The sequence below is a fragment of the Oryctolagus cuniculus genome, chromosome 9, assembly GCF_964237555.1.
Source record: "Oryctolagus cuniculus chromosome 9, mOryCun1.1, whole genome shotgun sequence".
Taxonomy (NCBI): Eukaryota; Metazoa; Chordata; class Mammalia; order Lagomorpha; family Leporidae; genus Oryctolagus; species Oryctolagus cuniculus.
Genome location: NC_091440.1, coordinates 59418943 through 59444376, shown reverse-complemented (window position 1 = coordinate 59444376; position 25434 = coordinate 59418943). Strand labels below are relative to the sequence as shown.

Here is a 25434-nt window from a genome sequence, read left to right as displayed (position 1 = left end):
CTTTTATTTGCTGATTTAATTTCCTTTGGGTAAGTTTTCAGGAGTGGGATATCTGGGTCATATGGTAGGACTATATTCAGATTTCTGAGGTATCTCAAAACTGTCTTCCATAGTGGATTTACCAGTTTGCATTCCCATAAACAGTAGATTAGGGTACCTTAAAAGGAAATCTATAGAAGTGAAATTTTTTTTTTTTTTTTTTGACAGGCAGAGTGGACAGTGAGAGAGAGAGAGAGACAGAGAGAAAGGTCTTCCTTTGCCATTGGTTCACCCTCCAACGGCCGCCACGGTCGGCACGCTGCGGCAGGCGCAACGTGCTGATCCGATGGCAGGAGCCAGGTACCTATCCTGGTCTCCCATGCGGGTGCAGGGCCCAAGGACTTGGGCCATCCTCCACTGCACTCCCTGGCCACAGCAGAGAGCTGAACAGGAAGAGGAGCAACCGGGACGGAATCCGGTGCCCCGACCGGGACTAGAACCCGTTGTGCCGGCGCCGCAATGTGGAGGATTAGCCTGGTGAGCCGCGGCGCCGGCCTAGAAGTGAAATTGACATTTTGAGAAGCAATGACTTGAACAGCTCCTGTCTTGACTGTTGAGGAACAGTTTTTTTTTTTTTTTTTTTCCTTAATGGAGCATGGGACTGGGCATGGGAGAGGAAGGAGGAGGTTGGGTGGGATTGAGGGTGAGAGGGCAGGTATGGTGGGAAGAATCAATATATTTCTAAAGTTGTACCTATGAAATTTGTACTCATCAAATAAAAGGATTTTGGGAAAAAATAAAGATGGTATTAAAATTGGTTCCTCTTAAAGTGAGTGTGAACTCAAAAGACTCAGTGAAAACAGTTCTTTGGGAATTGATCTCAGGACACCGGATTGAAGGAGCAGGGAAAGTGAAAGAGAAAAATATGAGAATCTTACGTAGGGATGTGCTCTCCAAGTCACTTCTGCAGTAGTTGAGAATTACATGCTGACTCACTTTCTTGGCTGCAAGCAGAATACCTTCTCAGATTATCTCATTTAGGAAGGGGGATTGGGATCCCATCTGCCTGGGGCTAAAGGTTTCTCTGGAAGCATGAATTCCCTTGTAGTTCAGGATTTTATGTATATGTGGCTGGAGGAGATTTTAACATCATCATCAAAGAATCCTAGATCAAAAAGTAGAAAGATGCTCAGTAATGCATGAAGTGTATATCAGTACAGGGTGAGTCCCTACTTGCATGCAACTGTCCACTGGGGTAGGAAGAAATTTGACATGGAACAGAGGTACCTCTTAGATGATATGCTGACACCAGGAACCCCAGTTTTTATGGAAATTTAAATAAATATCTGTCTAAATTTTGTGCTTTTCTTATTCTTTCTAAATTCCTCCTGAACTTCTCTTCTTTTTCTTTTTTTTTTTTTTGTATTTATTTGACAGGTAATTATAGACAGTGAGAGAGAGACAGAGAGAAAGGTCTTCCTTCTGTTGGTGCACCCCCCCCCCCAAATGGCCGCTATGGCTGGAACTGCACCAATCCAAAGCCAGGAGCCAAGTGCTTCCTCCTGGTCTCCCATGTGGGTGCAGGGCCCAAGCACTTGGGCCGTCCTCCACTGCCTTCCCGGGCCACAGCAGAGAGCTGGACTGGGAGAGGAGCAGCCGGGACTAGAATCGGTGCCCACATGGGATATTGGCTCTGCAGGTGGAGGATTAACCAAGTGAGCCTCAGTGCTGGCCCCATGAACTTCTCTTTCACGTACTCAAAATCCAACTAATAAATATTGAGGGCCTGTGGCCGGCTCTGTGGCGTAGCAGTAAAGTTGCCTCCTGCAGTGCTGGCATCCCATATGGCCACCTGTTCGAGTCCTGGCTGCTCTACTTCCTATCCAGCTCTCTGCTATGGACTGGGAAAGCAGTGGAAGATGGCCCAAGTTCTTGGGCCCCTGCACCCATGTGGGAGACCCAGAGTAAGCTCCTGGCTCCTGGCTTCAGATCGGCATAGCTCAGCCGTTGTGGCCAACTAGGGAATGAACCAGTGGATGGAAGACCTCTCTCTCTCTCTCTCTCTCTCTCTCTCTCTCTGTGCCTCTCCTTCTTTCTGTATGTAACTGTGACCTAAAATAAATAAATAAATCTTTTAAAAACTAAATATTGAGGGCCAAATACAGATCTGATTTTATGAATGAGTCCTGTGATACAGCATTGATAAGATCCAGTGCCTGCCCTTCACAGAGATTCAAAGCTTTCAGATTCAATGCTGCAGAAGTGACTTGAGAGTAGGGTGTATTATATTTAAGACTAGAGATTTTTGACTTGATAGAACATTAGACAGGGATGATGGAGACCAGTGGTTCTTTTTCCTTACTCATGTTATATCTGGGTTTCCTCACATCTTGAATGGAAATTATACCACAATTTTTACCATGTTGGGAGGACTGGGAGGTAATATCTATACATGCTACATAATAAACAAACTCAAAATAGCACTGTCAGCACAAAGTGCTTGAAAATGTGAATAAATATGTAAAATAAGAAAACCACTGAAATGTATTTCAGAATATATCTCCACTCCAATTTTGAGACTTCAAGGGTAATATTTATAAGGTATTAATCTGAAAGTATTAAATAGGAAGTCTAGTTCCTGTTTATTATGTTATACATGAATCTCACAGACCAAGGTCTTCCCCAGGAAGAGAGAGGGAAGACTGTTTACTCAGCATCTGCTGTATTCTAGCATGGGTTAGGCACTGCACAGGTGTGGTCTGCTGGCAAAGCTATGCAAGCATGCGTCTTGGGTTTTTGCTCCTATTTCCTCTTTGAATGCACTTTAAGTCTCTGTCCTTTTTCTTTTTGTCCTTCCTCAGCACTCGGTACTCTCTCACTCCTCTCACAACAGTGCTCAATGGATGCTAGGCTTCTCACCTCCCTCCTTTCCATTCCCATACCTTCTACCACCCAGGCCTTAGCACCTGCTGAATTATAGGCTAGTGTATCTAAAAATACCATCTTTATTGAGGAATGAATGAAGACACTGATATTATGAGGAGATTGTTTCTTAATGCAAATTATAATTCCAAGGCTGAGATTTAAGTAACATAGCACCAAATGGAAGGTAAATGTGGAGGACAAAATGGATATTTTACTACTACTTGAGTGACATCACTTCTAATATTTTTCTGCAGGGCTTCTTCTGCTTACATCATGATGTCAGCAACCTGTGGCTTAGCTCCATGAAGGTAAAGTTTCTGTCATCATTATCAATTCTTGTGTGTCTGACTACAGTAAGACCATGACCTTTTCAAGTGTTAAAATGGGATATTAGCAAAAGTAAGAAGAGTACAGGAGAGAAAAGGTCAGCTGAAACCAACAACATTTTACTTTTAAGTTTCCTGGGTAAGTGGACATAGTCTCAATGATAGTTAGCTTTTTTTTTTTCTGGCTCTGCTCTTAGCTCTGAGTTTCTAGCCTACTAAGGCAGTCTTGCTGAAAGGATAATGAATGATAATTCTGACCTCAAATATTGGCAGTGCTATCCCTGTCTGATTCATTCATTTAGTTTGCAATAATGATTTCTCATTTAACAAGGATCCAAAAGCTGAATAACCCATTCCATCTATTATGATACACATTGCAATTGTAATTATCATTAATCAAGAGCTTTTAATATGCATGTGTAGCACAAGTTTCCACCTTTCTTCAAAACCATTGTGAAGAATGAGAGATAATCAGAAACACCATTCCTCTATTCTAAAATGCTGCTGAAAATATTTTGCTGTAAGAGGGGTTCATTTCTAGCACCTGAAACTATATTCAAGTAATTTGGTTTGGGTTTCAGCAACAATGTCAAAGTACAAAATCAACAGAATTTATTTCCTTTTGTTTCTTAGAACTTTTCCACTGGCTTAGACTTTGAGTAGGATTTCACCATTCATCTTTTTTCCTAGACAAGGGCACATTCCTTTAAACTATGTTTTATGATTTTATAATTTAACATTTCTGACGAGGAATAAAACCTTAGGCAAAACACCAACAGCTCTTAAGAAATCTTTTTATTTCACTTTTACATTACAAAATAGTCTCAGACCTGAAAAGACATAGGATCTGGCACATGACTAGGTACAGAATAGTCAACTAAAAATGGGAATGATTGATCCAAAATGATTAGAGGAGAACATGTAATCAGGTTAGTTGAAATTCACCTGACCCCTATGGGTTTGTACAGAATGCTATTGTATCCAGGATGGGAGAATCTATCTCCTTACCATGGTAATTTATTTAAATAAACTCTAATGTAAGCAGATGCTGCACATTTTGTCTTCTCTTCTTCTAACTAGCTTTTACTTTGTTTGGGTTTTGCAAATATCAGAGAAAGTCTTTCAGTCCTTCCTAACTTGCCCTCTGTCTGCCCCTTCATATGACAAGCCGGAGCTTCAAGTCCATGTGCTTTCACTTTGACCACGTTCACCCTTTAGTATTAAAATAAGTGGAACTCAGCCATCTTCTTTGACAATTAATTCAGACCAGTTTCTGCTTTTAGCAGTTAAACTTGGAAAAACAATGAAACAGATTTTGGAAGCAAAACAGCATTTTCCAGCATGTTTCCCTGAACATGTTTCATTATATTATGTGGAAATCAAAGATTTATGATCAAATATGTGTGATAAATGCCATATGCAGTACCATTCCTAGTGTGGTCCATAATCTGGTAACCAATCACGGATGGTTCTTTGTCTGTGATGTGATACAAAAACTGAGAATAAGAATTTAGCAACTTAGAGCTCTGACAGAATTATTTTACATGTGTTAATTCTAATAGTGAAAATTTGAGAATTGTATTTTGTATATATTTATTTTTATTTTAGTCTTCCAGTAAGTCAGCTTTTATACCTTACTAAAATAATGCTCTTCTCTGAAATAAAAATCCCAAGTTGTCATCCTCTATGGATAGACACTGAGTGTCCTTCCCTAGAAATGCACAAGTTATGGTATACAACAAATTAAAGGCTGTGAGAAATTGCACAGTAAAGGGACATCTTTAATTCAGTGTTTGCAACACTTATTAGACCTCAGGAATCTATTTGCCCGCTCCTTTGGAGGGGACCTCTATTATTACTCTCTATATAGTTAATATCGACGCTTTTTAGGAAATGTTAAGTTATAATGAGCAATATGTGTAGGATACTTTACATTTTAAAAAGAATAGTAATATGTTATCTAATAAAATGTACGCAAAATGGAGTCAGTGGATAAGTACTACACACCTAACATAATGCCATATTACAAATTCTGAAATGTATGTGTTAATATTTAACTAGGACATAAGAAGTAGTAGTATCTACCAACATACCCTCAAGGTATTTGAGTGAGTTGATTTATGTAAAGCTAAACTAGTTTATTTCTGTTTCCTTATCTGAAGTAAAAGTGATGAGCAAGGAAGATTTTGACTATTTATTCCTGACAAAAATAGAAGGACACTTCATCTAGTTTCTATGCATGATATATTGGAGCTGCTGATCATATTGTGAATTTCCATCATGTTCACAACTGTGTCTTTAATCGATTACAATTTGGGTGATATTTGGAAAACCTCAAAGCAGAGACTGGAGTTTTGTTTTATTCAAACAGGAGGCCAGATCACTGACTCTGAATTGAGGTGCACAAGGAATTCAGATTCTAGGACTCCATGTGATATAGCAGACAGTAGTTTCTAGCTCAAGTGACAAAATCATTGGAACACACTTTGAAACTGCAACAGAGAAAAACAAGGGTGTAGTTCATTTCTTCAAGTGTTGCATTTAAAAGTAAATGGGCAATGTGGTGTGAGTTTTCCTGGGGGTTCTTGCATGATAACTCACCTGACAGTGTGGTATTACTTTGAGGATTTCTCCACAGTCCCAGCTTTAGATGTAGCTCTTCAGAGTTGAGAACATGATCTCATGAGTGCTTCACAAATGACGATGTGTCACTAATTCTAATTAGTGATACAGAAGCCCACAACAACCCTGATGATTTCACTAATATTATCGAGAGCATAGTAGTGAGTGGTAATAGTATAGATACAGATTTCTTAGGTTCAGATCTTGGCTTCACTAACTCTATGACCTTGGGTAAGTGACTTAGCTCTCTTGTGGGGACTGAATAAGATAATAGATGCAAAGTGCTTAGGATATTGTCTGGTGTAGAATAAGCAACAAATAACGGTTAGCTATTACAAGTATAATTTATGTTGATAAATACAATGTCAAGTGGACTATAGATTCAAATTGTCTTGATTAGTCTATTTCACCTTGTGGAAAGTTGCATTGGAAGCCGATTATTAGCAGCTGCCTGGTAATCATGGCTGGCATTGAAAGGAGCTACTTCTATCTGTATGCTTTGAAGCACTAGGCTCTGACCACATGAGATACCCTGGCAGGTTCATGGATGCAACTGTTTAACATATTTCAGTGCATTATGCATCAAATTGCTGTCCTGAGAGACACTCTCTTTACAGTGCTTTGCATGCCTATGTGCTGAATGGGGATAATCAAAATTATCCCCTCTATGTGGTAATGTTAGGTGTAGATTTCAGAGACAGCTTCTTTTCATACTCACACAGATCCTTTTAATGTTGTCCTCACCACATATATATATATATATATACACACACACATATATATATATATCCTGTGAAATGTGCATTTATCCAGACTCAAAGTTTATCAGTGTATTGAACAGTAAAGATTGACAATTCTACTGACAAACAACTGATATTTGAAAGAATCAGTAACTCAATGTGAACATGGTTAGAAACAAAGTCACAGTCTCAGAAATGGCATGGATTTTACTGAGGACAATTACATTTCTCCACTTACCTATTGAATTGGAAACTTGTGCATGAGCCCATGATTCTGTCTGTTAAATACCCATAATTTTGCTGTCTTGTTAAACATTATTGGGTGACTCCAACAGAGCTAGCTTGCTCTTTTTTAGAAGGAAAAAAAACTCCTGTTTTTGGACTGCTTTTTGTTTTACTGTTAAAAGTTGATATTCATGATTGGCTGCAAGTTGGCAGTAAAAAGTCAGATCTCCCCATATATGGATTATTGTGGAGCTGATTATTAAGCAGCTTGGATATTCTTATTTTTTATAATCTCCATTTGACACAGAAGATAGATTTTGCATGTTATTCATTTCTCCTGGATTTTAAGATTAGAGTATATGAAAATAAACATTTAATTAGCAAGCTAGTGAAGAAAATAGACTCATATTCAGATATTTCATTATGTCTTTTCTAACCACTTCTAAAGCCTTTTAAAAATAATCTCTATCATTTCAACTTGGCAATGAACCTCCAGCATCGTACTCAAAATTAACTTATAGTTTTCATTAAGTGCAGTCTAGACTGTGTCTTTACCCAACTCCAAATCACAAGCAATTTATTTGCTGCCTATCCAGAACGTCCTCCTAAAGAGAAAAATTGGAGGGGAAGTGTGTGTGGCTGCTTTCAGACCTTAGATGAGGTAAGTACAGTGTTCAATAACTTCATCAAACGAGGCCTAAATTTTATGGTGCAAATGCCAGGCTTCACAGGTCACTGAGCTTTTTTAAATGGTACACAGCCTGCCTATATCAACTTTGTACAAAAGAATTGATTTTGGTGGTTGGAATAACGCCATTTGAGTCTTGCTGCAAGCCTTCTAGAAATAATAGTGCTATATTAGAAGATAGATTATACACAGATTACTGTTTTTAAGTATTATTCAGAATGTTAACAACTAATATAATGGGCTTTCTATTGCAATCCTAAATAGCAAGTGTCAACCTGATTTTTCAAGTTCTCAGGAACCTTTCAGCAGTCATGTGGATTCTAGGGAAAGCAGTGCTGCCTGGCTGACTGAAACATCATGTTTTATTCTCACTCTTTGTTTTCTTCCTTTTAGGTCTGCTGTGCCTCTGTTAATGGCAGGGCAGCCCAAGCAGGAAGAGCGGACCTTTGATGGCTGGCAAAGTTGCAGCACTGGGAGGTAGGAAGATGAGGTTCTTGGTGTGTTTTACTTTTGTGTGAGATGTTAATTGGCAGAAAGATTGGTAGATATGAAAAACATCGAAGTCTGCAGCAGGTGCCCTAGTGACCTTGGATCTGTGGCTCCCGTCTCCGAGGGGGAGCTTCTCCTAAATTTCCAGCTTACTCTTTCTAAGAGGTCACTGGGGCACTGGGCAGAATATCCAGGTAACAAGCCTTTTGAGAGGACATTCTAGCTCCGTACCTGCTGCAGTTAGAACTGGATGTATGCAGTGTTCTGTGTACATAAAGATGCAGAGTTCTGTAGAAAAAGCCTTCTTGAATTCCTTTAATTGGACTTACTACTTAATGTATTGCTACGCCCGCTGCCTTTCCCTTGCTCTGTTATTTGTTTGTGGGTCTGTCTGCTTGACCAGGGCTGGATGCCTCGCTGTCATTGTTTTCCTCCTGGTGTTCAGCATACTTTCTAACACATAGTAGGTGTTTTTGTTTGTTAAGTAATTGCCATACCACCTGGGGACTGAAGACTAACATCTGGTATAATCAGACCCAATCTCAAAAATGTGTATTTGTTAATGTGAACATAGGACCTAGAACTGAGCCTCTATGACACTCAGGTGGAAAGGAATTCTGAAATGGTATTTATATTCTTAGAAAGGCCAGACTTTGCTGCAAACCCTAGGAAGAAAGAGATGCATGCTTGCATCATGTGAACAGCTGCCTTTCCTCTGCTGGTGGTTCAGCTGTGAAGGCAGAAGTTGGATGGATTTCAATGCTCCTTTCAAGCTTAAACATTTTTAGCATCTTTGGCATAAAGTATTAATTGTTTGTATTTTGCTTTTTGTATATGTCAAGGACTTTATAGTCTCTCTACTTTTCGGAGTGCACAAAAATATACACTCAGTCTAGAAGGGCTTTACGAGCCATGAAACTTAACAGATCTTAACTATGACCAGGAAAATACAAAGAAAACTTTTTTTCAATGCCTGAGTGATATTTGCATCTGGCAAATCAAATTATATATTTCATGTAAATTTAATATCGCATGACTACACTTTAAAATGCAAGTGAAGGAGGATAATTAATTTTAATAGAATCATCTCAAATTATCCTCCCTCGCACTATTAAAATGACCTCTCTAGGTTGAGAAAGGTTTATTTCCCTGTTAGTTCATTCATTGCCTCTTCACCTGGGTCTGTGTGTGTACTCAGCACACTGTCAGGACAGCACAGCCAGGCAGGCTGGTTTCAATTTAGCATCCACTCCAGCCTCGGTGGTTATTTCATCACTTAGCGTGATAGCAGTTCTCAGATATTGAATACATTTCCTGGTGCCAAGGTGTTTAGGACCATTGTGGGAAAGGCTGTCCCTTTTGAAGAAAAGATGATCTGATTCTCTTTTGGTGCCAGTCACATGTAAAGAGCCACCTGTCTGTTGCTCACTCTTCCATGTTTTACTTCCGGTCCTTATTCCCCTCCTTGAGAGAGAATGTGTTCTGTTTGTTTTTTATCATGAAACTTGAAGCTGAGGGTGAGCTCAACGTTCATCTGTAAGTTTCTTAGGTTTGGATGCTGCGGTCTGGAAAGGCCATATGACCCACTTGAGGTCCGGTAACCTGTTGAGGTCATGTGACCTGCTCATAGTCACATGGTATTGATGGGAGGATTGGACTTAGGCCCTGGGTCTTTTGCACTCTGTTCAGAGATCTTTCTCTTTTGTCAACCTTAGCAAAAGGCAATGGCTGTAGAGCCCTCCAAGATTCTGTGTGGCATTTAAAAATAGCAAGATTTTCTCTTAGTTTTTTTCCTTTTTCATAATTTTTTTTAACTTTTATTTAGTAAATATAAATTTCCAAAGTACAGTTTATGGATTACAATGGCTCCCCCGCCCCCCCATAACTTCCTTTCCACTCACACCCCTTCCATCTCCCACTCCCTCTCCCATTCCATTCACATCAAGATTCATTTTCAATTCTCTTTATATACAGAAGATTGATTCAGCATATATTAAGTAAAGATTTCATCAGTTTGTACCCACACAGAACAGAAAGTGTAAAATACTGTTTCAGTACTAGTTATAGCATTAATTCACATTGGACACCACATTAAAGACAGAGATCCCACATGAGGAGTAAGTACACAGTGACTCCTGTTGTTGACTTAACAATTTGACACTCTTGTTTATGGCGTCAGTAATCTCCCTAGGCTCTAGTCATGAGTTGCCAAGGCTATGGAAGCCTTTTGAGTTCGCCGACTTCGATCTTATTTAGACAAGGTCATAGTCAAAGTGGAAGTTCGCTCCTCCCTTCAGAGAAAGGTACCTCCTTCTTTGATGGCCCCATTCTTTACACTGGGATATCACTCGCGGAGATCTTTTATTTAGGGTTTTTTTTTTTTTTTTTCCAGAGTGTCTTGGCTTTCCTTGCCTAAAATACTCTCATGGGCTCTTCAGCCAGATCCGAATGCCTTAAGGGCTGCTTCTGAGGCCAGAGTGCTGTTTAGGATATCTGCCATTCTATGAGTCTGCTGTGTATCCTGCTTCCCATGTTGGATCATTCTCTCCCTTTTTTATTCTGTCAGTTAGTATTCACAGACACTAGTCTTGTTTGTGTGATCCCTTTGACTCTTAGACCTATCAGTGTGATCAATTGTGAACTGAAATTGATCACTGGGACTAGTGAGATGGCATTGGTACATGCAACCTTGATGGGATTGTATTAGAATCCCCTGGCACATTTCTAACTCCACCATTTGGGGCAAGTCCAATTGAGCATGTCCCAAATTGTACATCTCCTCCCTCTCTTATTCCCACTCTTATATTTAACAGGGATCACTTTTCAGTTAAATTTAAGCACCTAAGAATAATTGTGTGTTAATTACAGAGTTCAACCAATAGTGTGAACTAGAACAACAACAACAAAATACTAAAAGGGAAAATTTCCCAGTTCTTTGATTTTCTTATATGAAAGACTAATCTGACATCAAAATAAAAAGTGGAAAGCAAATGACATAATTGCTTATGGACTACAAGGGTCCTTAATGCTCCTTTCTTCCTCTAGTTCAGTAAATATCCCTGTCCTGATGGTCAAGGGAAAGGGAGAGGCAGAAAGCAGCTCTGTACAGAACATGGAGGACTATAGGCGGAGCAATGTTGCAATGGGTGAATGAGGGAGTAGTATCCTTGGCATTGTGATAGATCCATTTTTCCAGAAAATACAAAAATGCAGAATGGTTATTCCTAAAACTCAGAGACCTGGAAGCCAACAAGACTCCTTTCTAAGGCCCCAAGTAGAAGCCAGAAGGCAATATGCGCTTCTTTGGAGATCTTGGTTGATAAGCCATGCATCTCTGTGATTCACAAAGATCTACCAGAGGCCTGGCTTTGGTCTCCCAGTGAGAAGTTCTAACTCTGTAAGTCCCATGAGTATGTGCCTTCTTGGAGGAGGCAGAAATTGCAAGGAACACTGGGAGGGGAATCCAACCTTTAAATACCTACCTGTTGGGGCCTGAATGCAGGAAATTTACAACAAAACAGACAGGAGAAAGAGGGTCCCCAGTATCTCTTGCCTTTGACTTTTGACTCTTTTCTTTTTTTCCCCTTCCCCCCTTATGCTACTTTCCCTATCTCTAAACCCTAAGTAACCTACAAACAGCAAGACTTGCAGAAACATCTTTTGGGAGCCCAGTGTTGACAGTTTTAGAGATGGGATTGCACCAATGGCTAAGTAGCATTCCCATTTTGAGTTTTTGAACCATTAAAGATATAAACAGAAGGGGCCAGCATTGTGGTGTAGCAGGTAAAATTACTACCCGTGATGCCGGCATTCCATTTAGGTGCCCATTCATGTTCTTGCTGCTCCATTTCCCAACCATCTTTGTATTTTAGTTTGGGAAAAGCAGTGGAAGATGGTCGAAGTGTTTGGGCCCCTGCCACTCAAATGGGAGTCCCTGATGAAGCTCCTGGCTCCTGGATTCAGCCTGGGCCAGTGCTGGCCATTGTGGCCATCTGGGGAGTGAACCAGCAGATGGAAGATGTCTTGCTCTCTGTCTCTCCACCTCTCTCTATGTAACTCTGACTTTAAAGTTAATAAATAAATCTTCTTTTTAAAAGTTAGAGGCTGGCATTGTGGCACAGCAGGTGAAGCTGCTGCCTGCAATGCTAGCATTCCACGTGGGGGCAAGTTTGTGTCCTGTCTACCCCACTTCTGATCCAGTTGCCTGCTAATGAACCTGGAAAAGCAGTGGAGGGTGGCTCAAGTGCTTGGGCCATTGCACCCACGTGGGAGACTCAGAAGAATCTCCTGACTCCTGGCTTCAGCCTGGCCCAGCTCCAGCTGTTGTGGCCATTTGGAAAGTGAACCAGCAGATGGAAGATCTCTCTGTTTCTCCTTCTCTACTTCTGTGATTTCATCTCCATGATTTCTCTATGTGATTTCTGTATTTCAAAGAAATAAATCTTTTTAAAAAAAGATGGAAGCAGCTACCTGAGCTAGACCACAAAGCCACATATCCCTCCTATTTTCTCATCTGAAAAAACTTCAATCTCACTTCTTATCCAATCAGAAAATTCTTTGAACTTTAGATGCCTCCTGCTGTGTGTGGGTGGAACAAAGCTGTTAATCTTTAGTTGAGCCATTTAAACAATTTTCTTTAGACAGAGGAACAAGTGATCATAAATAAAAGGTTTTTATCTTTGATTTCAAGAATAAGTGTGAATGATACCTTTCAGGACACTAAATAGAGTGTTATGAGTAAATTGAGTAAGAAAGTGAGGGAGATACAGGGTAGGATTTAGGGCCAGTAGGAGCAGCATGAGAAACTAGATTTAAACAACTGCTTGCAGAGAGCATGTTTGTACCAAGAGGCAGCCAGGCTCAAGGATAAGGGTATAGTCCTCACACTGCCTAAGCCTTTCTAAGAATTCTGACATGAGCCATGAATTTGGGGGTCCCAAGGGCTACACTCAGATCAGCTTTCTATAAATTTGGGGTTTCATGTGAAATCCCTGATTTAATAATTTTCTAGAGTAACTCACAGAACTCTGGAGAGTGCTACATTTATAATTTATTTTGGCAACAGGGTACAAATCAGAGCCAGCAAAGAATGAGACATATAAAGTAGAATCTGGCCCTGTGGCATCCCAAACATGAAGCTTCCGTGTTATTTTCACACACATCACCTTTCTGGCATGCATGTGTGGTAATATGTAGAGTATTGCCAATCTAGGAGGCTTATTCTAGCTTTAGTGTGCAGTTTTTATTGAGTCTTCATTTGATAGGATGCTTGATTGAGTAATTGTTCACATGATTGAACTAAATCTGCAGCCCTTTTCCCATTTCAGAGGCCTGGCTAATTTTTTGTAGCCCAGGGTGTCAACTCTCATTGCGTGTTTGGTCTTTTCTGGCGTGGTTGGTCCCCAGTCCCATCTAAGTGGCTGACCCCACCCTGCATCATCTCATTAACCCAACACAAGTCACTTTTGTAGTATGAACTATGATATTGTTCTGAAGGACCACTGCCCATAACAAAGACAGGTTATATTTGAGGAGTTGGGATAAAGGCTAGACCTCCAATTGGATGAAGAAAATAGCTGACTGTGGAACTTTGGCAATCAAGATTGATGCAGAGCTTATGTGTGTATAAACTCCTCAGTTCGTGAGAGGAAGTGTGAGAGCAGGTGGGAAAGGGTAGTGAGATCAAAATGCTGGTCCAAGCTCCACCACCCACTATGGTCCAGAACTCCAAGTGCTGAACTGATTTACCAAGAGCCCAGGTGAGAGCTGTCATCAGGTAGGATGAAAACGACAAGCATATTTGGTCAAAATAATCCAATATCTGGGTTTGTGCCAGTTTTTACCTTCAAATAGGTCCCTCATGGCTGTGAATCCATCATTTAAGTTTCTATGCTCCCTCAACTGAAAGTAGAAATAGTAGTGTCATAATGATAAACATTGATGAAACAAATTCTTAAACTCTCAGTCCTTTATAGTATGATATGGTGTGTGTGTGTGTGTGTGTGTGTGTGTGACAGAGAGAGAGAGAGAGAGAGAGAGAGAGAGAGAGAATTTGGAAAAAATTTCTGGTTCTCTCCAAATAATTAGTATTCATATTTGAATTGTGCTGAGTTTGCATGTCCTCACTCAGATGCTAAGAATAGTCAGTAATCTTGCTCTGCCCTTCCTTAAAAACTGGAACAGGCAGTTGGTCTTTGAGGCTAATGCAGAGCAAGAGGCTTAGCTGATTCCTGTTTTCTCAAATTCTCTAAGTGATCGAGACTGGGTAGCTTATTGGACTTCAAAGTGTTTTCTTCATGAGAAGCATGTGCAAGGAGTTAAGATGTCCCTCAGAATAGGCAGAGACCAATGAGATGCTTTGCTCAGATCACCTGCAGGAGACAGGAAGCAGATGAGTGGCACTGAGGGTATTAGGATGAAGGAAAGGAAAGACTCATTCCAGGCATTTTATACTCCTCTTTTAATTCTCAGGACTTTTAATTGGGGCGACGGAATACAGTCATGTGCCACCTAACGATGTTACGTATGATGATATGTGCCGTATAGCCTAGGTGTGTAGTTAGGCTATACCATCTAGCTTTGTGTAAGTAAACTCTTTGATATCTGCAAAATGGCAAAACAGCCTAACGATGTATTTCTCAGTATCCCTGTCATTCTGCGGTGCATGATGGTATTAGGTTAGTAGTCCTTTGTACAAGAGAACTGCATTCAAATCACCTCTAGGGCAGTTTAAGGCAAAGGGCATTGTGTATAGATTCAGAAGAGCTACGTTTGAACAAGATTGCCTTATTTATTTGCTGTGTTAACCTAGGCTAATCACTAACCTTTCTATCTCTGATTTCTCATCTGTAAAGTGGGGATAAAAATATGTATCTTAAAGGGTTATTATCAACAGTAATGGAATAGTGCATTTAAAAAGATCTAGCCTACTGTCTTTGGTGTAAAGGGCGTTCAGGAAGCATTTCTTCTCTTGCCTTGCCTGCTTTCTTTCCCCTCAGCACTCCATGACCTAAAACCTCTTGCTACTCAAAGGCTTTTGAGCAGCCACTTTTACACAGAATCCTGCATTGTCTCTAAAAGTCTAATTCACATTGCAAACCCAAATTCTGCTTAATTGCTTCCTTCCCACCATTGCTCTTGGTAAGCGCTATATAACTCAGTTTGAAGTTTAACCCTATTTGCCCCTTGTCAAGGAGACTGTGCTGGGGGGTAAGCTGTTTCTGAAGAATTGTGCAATTTAGGAAAATTAAGTTTCAGGCTAGCCATGTGGCTCTGACAGCTTATACTGCTCAGTACTTAGCAATAATGGAGAAAATGCCAGTAAAAATGACAAAACGGCAGAGCCCTGACCCACCAGGTAATTGTATATTGAATATGTCTTGGCTCAAACTAGGGATGATTATGCTTAAATGAACTGAGGGCAAAAACTGCTCGTTGTAAGTCATATAAAACAAGACTAATGCCTGGGTAATTAAAGATGCAAACTAGCAGCATCAAAATCTTGAAAACGGAAGAAGGTACATATCACTGGCTTTCAAGGGTAGTGGTTGGAGAGGAGGGCAGACCATTTTTGTTTAATGAATTGATTTCATGCGTGTATATGGGCACCGAAAGGATAGGCAGACATTCTTACCCGGCTCTTTTAAAAAATTAAATATATATGTATAATCTTTTATATATGTATGTATATAAAAGATTAAAGATATTGGTTGCCCAGAGCAAGTAACTGCCCTTATCATCCTGCAGATGCACAGAGAGGGGCAAAGAAAGTAAGGAATTTGAAGGAGATAAGTACAAAACCACAGAGTGAATTTGTGCAGGAATGAGGATTAAAGCTGTTAAGTGCTTTAGTCACTTGATCCTTCTAATCTTTGTTCTCTAATGTGAAAAATTCATAGGCTTTAGCAAGAGACTACTGTAGGCTCTTCTATGAAACCAGGACTGACTGTCATTGTATAATCCCTACATATTTGTGCCCTATCTCTTCGGTAATCAGAAATGGGCAACTGGGGAAGGCAGAGAGAGATTAGCTCTCTATTTCCCAGCACATAGTGTTTTTGTGTTGTAGCATCTTTAATTACTGAAAAGTAATTCACTGAAAAACACCCTAGTGGCTTGAAAGAGTTAATGCAGTTTCCAGAAGTATCTAACTTTCTCCCAGGAGTAGCTTAACTACAGAGAAAATCTGGCTCGATAAATACTGCAACAACAAGAATCCATTGCTAAGGGTCAAACCCCACAAAATAAAATCAAACCAATTGCCAATTTCATCCAGTTCCTTCTCAATGAATCCTTTTTTACCATACAGCAAAATGTACCTTTAATTCCATGTATTGATGGCCATTCTTTCTCAATCCTTTGAGGTCAGGTCAATATACAGTTATTTCCTTCATTCATCTCATCCGTCCATCTCGTTGAGCATCTACAGTGTAAGATTTGAGACAAAACATCTTTTTCTCTAAAGAAATCAATTAATTGCAAGAGGGGGATGGGATAAGATGGAAAGAGATAACCAACTCCATAAAATGCTTGTAGAAAATCTCAAGGAGGCCTCATGGACATTCTTCCATCTATTCCCCAGATGGGGTAGGCTGCTCCTTCTGTGCTCTCGCTGGACCCTGTGTTTTGCCTGTAATGTTTTATTGTTAACTTCTTTTTCACCATCTGTCTCACCTCCTCCTATATGTGGACTACTTGTGGTGGGACTACTCATGTTTCTTCTTTCTTTTTTGTCCCCAGTGTCTAGACCAACCACTGGCATTGAGAAGTTAGTGATAAATGTTCACTAATGGGTGAATGAATGGAGATATATTTTTTCGGCTGTGTACCAACCTGTACAAGGCATGGTTCTGCGTTATGCATATAAACACATATTCCTGGCTGTTTTAAGTGATAATAGCTGAGAATAGCTATAGAATCTCAAGCTGTTGTATTTATGACTCAGGCAAAGTTTAAAATGTATGTTTTTGATACACAACTGCTCTCAGAATGAGAAATATAAATTCACCAAGGATATACATATACTTAAAGATATACACAGAAATTCTACACACACACACACACACACACAAACTTGTATCCTGTGTGCATGTGCACATACACACAATCTTAATTTCATGCCTTCCTTTACCTTACAAACTGTTCAGTCAATATCCTGTTTATTCTAGATCTTGATATCTTTAAAACTCTGTCCACTTGTCTCCATTCTTACTGCCACTACCTCAGTATAAGCCACCATCCTCCCTCACTTAATTTCCAGCAACCGTTCCTGTGTTGCTAGATTCCAGTTATGTTCCATCCTCTCCCAATCCTGTTCTCCATATTCAAGCAGAGTATCTTATTAAGGTACATTTTATTATTCCTTTGCTTGCTGAGTGCCCTCCAATGGTGCCCAGTCACACAGAGGATAACCTTCATTCATTATCACGGAGTACAAAGCGTGTCATGTTCACATCTCTAGCATCCTCCCCAGATGCTTCTCTATTGAGTTTCCTGTCCAATTCTCTGAATGTACAATGCTTTTTCTTGCCTCCCAGTCTTTGTGTCCCTTGTTCTTTGGTGGGAGTATCTTATTTCAGCCTGGCCCAAGCCTCATCCTTTCCTTCTTTATATTCAGTTAAGTTCCGTTGACTAAAACATCTCTCATTCAAAATTCTTTTCTCGAATGTCCACTCCTTCCCTTCTGAAAAACATGTGGGCTACAGGTAATTTCTTCATCCTTCATTGCATGCTTTGTCTTTTTCACAGTAAAGTATAGATGCTTATTGTTTGTATTCATATTGTTTGATGGCAAATTTGATGTCTTACTAAATTAATAATGTATTCTTTACTACTTAGCTTATTTTGAAGCACCAAACACTTAACAATTAAGATTAACACATGACACTTGCTGGTTCACTTTCCAGATGGCCACAAGGGCCAGGACTGGGCCAGGCTAAGTCAGGAGCCAGGAGCCAGGAGCTTTTTCTGGGTCTCCTGAGTGGGTGGTAGGGGCCCACGGTGTAGAGCCATCTTCCAGTGCTTTTCCCAGGTACATTAGCAGAGAGCTGGATCAGAAGTGGAGCTGCTAGAACATGAAGCAGAACCCATATGGGATGCTGACATTGCAGGCTGTGCCACAATGCTGTCCCAAACCATGTCTTCTGTAAGTGGACTTGTGCGAATCATTGGTAAAATTTTTATTGATGAGTAAATTGGAAATAGAATGGAAGAGCATTGCAAATGGCTTTGGTGTCTTTAAATTTTGTGTCTGAAGATCATAATGAAATTTTACAAACTGGCATACACCAATTGTCTGAGTTTGCTTTGGACTCTCCTAGTTTTTGTACTTAAAATCCTATTTAACAGGAAAGTTCCAAGTTTTGGCTTTGGCCATGAAAGTCTCAGATGCTGTGACATCCCTTAGTCCTGGGTTATGTGGGTAAACATGGACGGCCATTTGTCTAGAAGTCTCATGCCTTGGAGATTGTTCCTTTGTGCTTCTGCCCTATGTGGCTATAGAGCCTCCAGCACCTTCAGGGGATATCGCTAAAAGAGAAATATTCAACAGGTAGTACATACCATGCCTCTCTGAGATTATATCAGCTTTCTGAAGTCTGAGGAGACAGAGAACTTGGCAATATCCTCACAGTAGTCCTAGGAGGTAATTGGTAGAACTGACATTCAAATCCATGATGCGCAAGGAGAGAGGCGCCTTTCTCTGAAGGGAGGAAGGAACCTCCACTGTGATATGGCCTTGACTAAACAAATTCATAGTTGGTGAACTCAAAGGGCTTCCCTAGCCTAGACAGCTCATGGCAAGAGCCTTGGGTGATTGCTGACATCATAAATAAGAGTGCCAATTGTTAAATCAACAACGGGAGTCACTGGGTTCATGCTCCCCATGCAGGATCTCTGTCCTTAATGTGTTTAACTATGAAACTCAAAAACAACACTACTAGTCGAACAATACCCTATACCTGGTTCGGTTGTGTGAGTGCAACCTGTTGAAATCACTGCTTAGTATATACTAAGTTGATCTTCAGTATATGAAGGTAATTGAAAATGAAACGTGTTGAAGGGCAGAATGGGAGAGGCAGTGGGTGAGGGGAGGGCCACGGGAGGGAGGGAGGTTGGGGGGGAAGCCACAACAATGCAAAAGTTGCATTTTATGTTCTACTTAAAACTATTGGTTGAACTCTGTAATTAATACACAATTACTCTTAGGTGTTTAATTAATGCTATAAGTAGTACTCAAATAGTATTTTACACTTTGTGTTTCTGTGTGGGAGCAAAATGTGGAAATCTTTACTTAATATACGCTAAATTGATCTTCTGTATATAAAGATAATTGAAAATTAATCTTGATGTGAAGGGGAAGGGGAGAGGGAGTGGGAGAGGGGAGCATTGTGGGTGGGAGGGAAGTTACGGGGGGGAGGAAGCTATTGTAATCCATAAGCTGTACTTTGGAAATTTATGCTCATTAAAAAAAAAAAAAAAAAAAACCCTGATTCGGCACCTGCAAAATTCCCCCGGGCAGTGATGAGGGTTGCAGAAGTTCTGCATGAGTTGGAAGATCTTGTGGAATCTAGGAAGAGATTTCCCCCAAAGTAGTTGACCCTGGGTCATCTGTTACATGTCTCTGAGCCTCAGTGTCATCATTTGAGAAATGAAGTAGTGCTTTCTTATACGCTGCTCAGGGTTGTTGGAGGTTTAAAATGATAGTGTATGAGAAATTTGAAAGTTATGAGTCCTCTATAAATGTGAGAGTTTGTCATTATCCTGTGACACATGAACATGTGTTACACATGTGTCACATGAACACAGACTGTTTCTCCCACTAAAACACACAGCCTATGTTTCTAGAAGTGTCAGCTCTGAAGGTTATAAACTGTACAGTAACATGTAGCAAATCTGTAACCACATGTTACCCAGCTACACATGTTGAAGGCATTTATTGGTAACACATAGCTGGCTGGCCACAAAAACCACTGTCTTGTTAAGGAACAGCTTGGAATCATCTCTTTCACAGAACTGAATTGTACGAATCACATGACAGTAATATGACTACCTGATCATTTACTTTATTTACCAAAGTTGGACTCATACCATATACTAGATGAGTTGAATTTTGGAAACTTAATTGACATTTAACTTGCAATCCTTTATTACTCTAATGTGTGTGTGTTTTTAAGTGTGTGGAGGGTATGTATATGTATGTTTATAAAGCATAATGTTGCATTGCTATTTGATTCCCTTTCACAGAATCATAGGAAACCTCTCAATTCTGATGCCTTTCCCCTCTTACAGCATTTTGAAATTTAAGGATATAAAATATTTTGGGGACCAGTGCTGTGGCATGGCAGATAAAGCCACCACCTGCAGCACTGGCGTCCCATATGGGCACTGGTTTGAGGCTTGGCTGCTCTACTTCTGATCCAGCTCCCTGCCAATGTGCCTGGGAAAGCAGCAAAAGATGGACCAGCTCCTTGGACCTCTGCACCCAGGTGGGAGACGTGGAAGAAACCCCTGGCTCCTGGACTTTGGCCTGGCCCAGCCCTGACTGTTGTGGCCATCTGGGGAGTGAATCAGCAGATGGAAGATCTCTTTTTTTTATCCCTGCCTCTCTCTCTATGTAGCTCTGCCTTTCAAATAGATGAATAAATTTTTTTAAAAATAAAAGAAAATAAAAGAGTATAAAATATTTTCTGGATAGGACTTAATACAATACTGATTGCAGAAAATCTATGTCATTCCTCCTTGCCAGCCCACCCCTCCCTCTTTGCAACACACACTCAGTTACAATGTAATGTGTTTGCACCAAAGAAAATTACTGACCCTATGATCTGAACAACAAAATGTTCTCAAAATGTATTGCCTCATCTGTTAGTTTTGATTAAACCATTTATCAGCAAAAAATAAAAATGGCTTTTCTTTGCTTAACATGTCTGGCGATTCTGGAGTACTTTGTGGGGCTATTGTTGTCTCAGCATTTGCAGTTGAACTGCATACTGTCACTGGTTTATGGTAATATGGAGGTGAGTTGAAATTAGGGGGAGATTGTCTTATTTCTTTTATTTGTACTGCTTGTCACATCTGGGTTTGATTCTCACTGTATTTTTGGTCAGATTAGACCATCTAGATGCATTTAGTTTTGTAGTTTGTATATGTGTTTTATCCAGTTGAGGAAGTCTTATTACTCCTCCATCCATGGTATGTATACATCGAATTATTTTCCACCCATGGAGATGGTTTTATGGTATGCACTTTCTCAGCTTAGTGAAATATCTGGCTGAAATTAGGCACGTGGCCAGACATTAAAGAGCATCATTTTTCCTCGTGTAATGCTCATTGATCCCCAGGGTCAGTGAATTGCTATCTTCATCTTTTTCCCTCCATTCCCTACTCAGGGGAGTCAGTGACTCAGTGAATGTGAATTAGATGGTCATACACCTTGATCCTCTATGAGTCTGAGGGCTTATGTGACTTCATAGATGTAGTCGATTCTCTTAAGTTTCCAGATGAAGTTACATTGGCACGAGATGATTTGAACAAATTATTATTCAGCTCTCATTACAGACACAGTCTCAGAAGAATGTATATGAGATCAATGCCATCTTTATGTAGCCATGAAATTGAACAACAATGAGTCTTTCTGAAGTTTCTGAAGAGGTTTATGCAAAAGATTGGTAACATTCACATCTTCTTCTAATATTTATTGGGAAGCAACAAGATGCTATGCACACCCTGGAGATGAGACAATCAAGAAGCATAGTCCCTTAAGGAGTTGAATGTCTAGGAGGATGCTAGACTTGCAATCAACACTTACTAATGATAAATGCTGCAATTGAGTGTCTGATTTTCAGGGAGAACATGGGTGGAGGAGAATTCAGGTTTGCGTAGGACAAGAGTCAGGAGTGGTCAGGGAAGTTTTCTTGATTGGTATAGAATTAGAGTTGAAACCTCAAGATTGACTAGCAATTTAAAGCAAAGAAAAAATTAAAAGGAAAAAAAAGAGCTCTTCAGAAGAGTAAAAATATACTGAGAATAAAGAGAGCATGGTTATTCAGTATTTCTGAGGATTAAAGTCTCTCTCTCTCTCTCTCTCTCTCTCTCTCTCTGTGTGTGTGTGTGTGTGTGTGTGTGTAGTTGGTGGGAGATGCTGTGAGCTGGGTGGGATTACACACAGGCAGGCAGGGTCAACCAGATCATTAAGGGCCTTGGGTGCCAAGCAACAGAACTTAGCTTTTTATGCATTATCAGAGATTTTTTTTCAAAGTAGAGATTGTGACAAATGGCAATTGGAGGGTAGCAATTACACATTTCCAGCAGCCTAGCTGCAGCCTCCCCTGAGTGACTATAAAGCTGGGTGTATCCTTGAGAAGATGTCAAATCTAAGTGGAACAGAGCTGAGGACACTGCTTTGGCAGCTGTGAACTGGGGAGCACTTTTGAAAAGGGGCACATTGCATCACATTTACATGTTCATTTGACTAATGAGAAAAAAAGCTCAGAGAGGTTAAGTGACTCCCCTCTCCCCCCAGGTTAAATATCCAGTGATGTTCATAGCAGGATTTCATTCGGCTTGTCTAATGCAATAGTGCTCTTTTCATCTTGCTAAAATGCTGCAGATGAGCTTAAAAAGAATGGGGTAGATAAGGATTTACAGCACAGATAGAGGAGTGGCAAGTCAAATGCTTGGTGGTTGAATAGAATAGAAATGGAGGGGACAGCTTGTGGCATAGTGTATAAAGCTGCTGCCTTCAATGCTAGCATCCCACATGAGCACCAGTTTTAGTCCTGGTTGCTTCACTTCTGACCCAGCTCCCTGCTAATGTGGCTGGGAAAGCAGTGGAAGATGGCCCAAGTCCTTGAGCCCTTGCACCTATGTGGGAGTCCCAGAAGAATAACCTGGCTCCTGGCTTCAGCCTGGCCCAGCCCTGGCCATTGTGGCCATTTGGAGAGTGAACCAGCAGATGAAAGGTCTCTCTCTATCTCTGTATCTCTTCCTTTCTTTTTGTAAATCTAACCTTTAAATAAGTAGATACATCTTAAAAAAGTATCAGAGATGGAACAGCTGGAAGATTCTAAGGGGAGGTGAAGAATCTTCAGATTATTAGAGAAAACACTAAGATGGGTATCTGATAGAGATTCTAAGATTTCTGGGTAAAGAACTGTTACCTCGTGCTACGTTTTTGGGCAATTGTAACAGAATATAGGGAAAACTGTGATAGGATACTGACACAAAGACTCAAGAACACTAACAACAATGTTTCCCATCTTGCAGATTTTGATTGGAAGGATCTAGTTGGGGTTTGAGGGCCCAGATCCATTGTAGCAGAACTTGGTGTAACACAGTTCTTACTCATCTTCCAAATAGTAGCATTGGTTTTTAGAAAACACCCAAAGAGGTTCCAAGGGAACTGCTTCAGAATATTGCTGGTGCACAGTACTGGGAATTCAGCAATTTTCTCAAAAAATAAAAAAATATAGAAGATGGGAGGGAGGAAGGGATGGATAATTGCATTCTATGAATATATTTTATATTCTATATTCAATATTCTATATTGAATCTGTTAAAAACCAGTTTAAAAAGTTAAAAAAAGAAATCCAATGATTTTGTGATTAAAACGCACAATCCTTTGTGTCAGAGATAGCTCATACATACCACTCTTGTAAAATACATGGAGATAGAGCCTTCAAAGAAGAAGCATTTTGTAGTTGCATTAGTCTGCTCTCTATTGCTATAATAAAATACTTGAAGCAACTCAATTTACAAGAGAAGGTTTATTCAGCTCACAGTGCTGGTGATCCACAGTCTAAGATCAGGTAAACCCATTGGGTTAGTCTGTGGTGATGGCAGAGTTCCAAGCACGGTTCCCCAGCAGTGAAGGGCATCACGTGGCAGGAGTCAGACAGCGCAGTCATCTTTGATTTCTAACAAAGCCACCATCATTCAGTGCTGGGGATTCTACTTTTACGTTCAAAGTGCTTCCCAAAGACTCCACCTCCAGATTACATAATTGGCCTCAATTTCCACCTTGTAATACTGTTAACATGACTTTGGGAATGAAATTCCTGAATCTGGGATGGGAATGGGAGAATATTCAAACCAGAGCAATAGTCAATACCAATTGGCTGGGGACAACAAAATATTACCAACTGGGATTTATTGTAGACTTGTCACACTTTGGCTCTTCAGTTCAGAGCTGGTTTGGTCTTAGAGGCTCTGTGATATGATTACTTTGAGCCTATTCTTTATGATTTAATGTTTTGGCAATGCTCAATTCTCTATGCCCTTCTATTCCTATTCTTGCCCAACATATCTGCTTGATGCATACTAGAAGCTTCTTCTTTCTCTTCCTTGGTATCTTGGAAGCCTCCAGTGAGCACGAACTGGTGCATTAGAGATATGACATCACCCCACTTATCATATCACAAAAATATGAAAATATCTCAAAATTTACTGAGACTGTTTTACATATCAATGGTGTGGATCCTGAAGTGTGCTGGTTATTCCACATTGTGTTGCTTTCTTTTTGTGTTTGTATTAATATTTTCCTTGGACATATTCTCTGCTCTAGACATCATTTGAAGGATAACTTACAATGTGGATAAGTGACATAATTCTGGATTAAACTGCTTGGAGTTCCCTGAATAGGCCCAAGGATAAACCAGATAACTGTAGTAGAAGTACAGAGTAATAAATTTTTATCAGATTTCTTCATGGTGACCAGAAACCATCCCCGTCCCCCCAAACCCTCCCCAAACCTTGCATCAAAATCATTAATGTCAGCCTTTTACATTTTGAAAGTGAGCAAATAATTCTTTTGGATCTTGCCTTTTCAAAAGTCAGCCCCCCCCCCCCCCCGCCCTTTTCTCTTTCTCTCCCTCTCTCTCTCGGCTTGCTTTCCAAACAACAATCTGGCTGTTGAACTCTGATTAAAGGTGAATCAAGCTTCAGTATGCATGGATGAGATATTAGAGGCAAAGATAATACTTGAAACCACACTTTTAACATTCAATTTCAGTGCTGTCCAGAGCAACTATAAAGCTGGGGAAAGGTGAGTAATAGATTTGACAGCTGTACTCTAAAATGGACCTTATTAGTGAAATATAAATTATAACCAGGCACTTCCTATCAGCAACCCGTGCAGTTAATGATAAGCAGTCAATGAGATTTATATACCCTTAGCATTTTTATAATGAGTCTGTTGCTTCGATGACAGTTTACTGTCAAACATTATACTTAGAAATTTACAGCATTTGATTCAAATGAATAGACAGTTTAGCTTCATTGCAGTCTGTTCTGATTTTACCTTTTCATGAGGCTCTCACTTCACTTCTATCTCTCTCATTTTCCTTTTTAATTTTTTCTTCCCTAGACCAGGCCCTTAAACCTGACATTGGAACTGAAGTTTTGAAGTGGGTGCACCTTGACCAGTGGAAAGTATGTGATAACT

The 25434-nt window shown here is 40.1% G+C and overlaps 1 long non-coding RNA gene across 1 annotated transcript; it reads left to right on the top strand.

Moving 5' to 3' along the window:
- Nucleotides 1–1536: 1536 nt before the first annotated feature.
- On the top strand, nt 1537–23460 carry LOC138843694 (uncharacterized). Its single transcript, XR_011378650.1, has 3 exons — nt 1537–3212; nt 7899–7982; nt 20415–23460. It is a non-coding gene; the product is annotated as an uncharacterized lncRNA (long non-coding RNA).
- The last annotated feature ends 1974 nt before the right edge of the window (nt 23461–25434 follow it).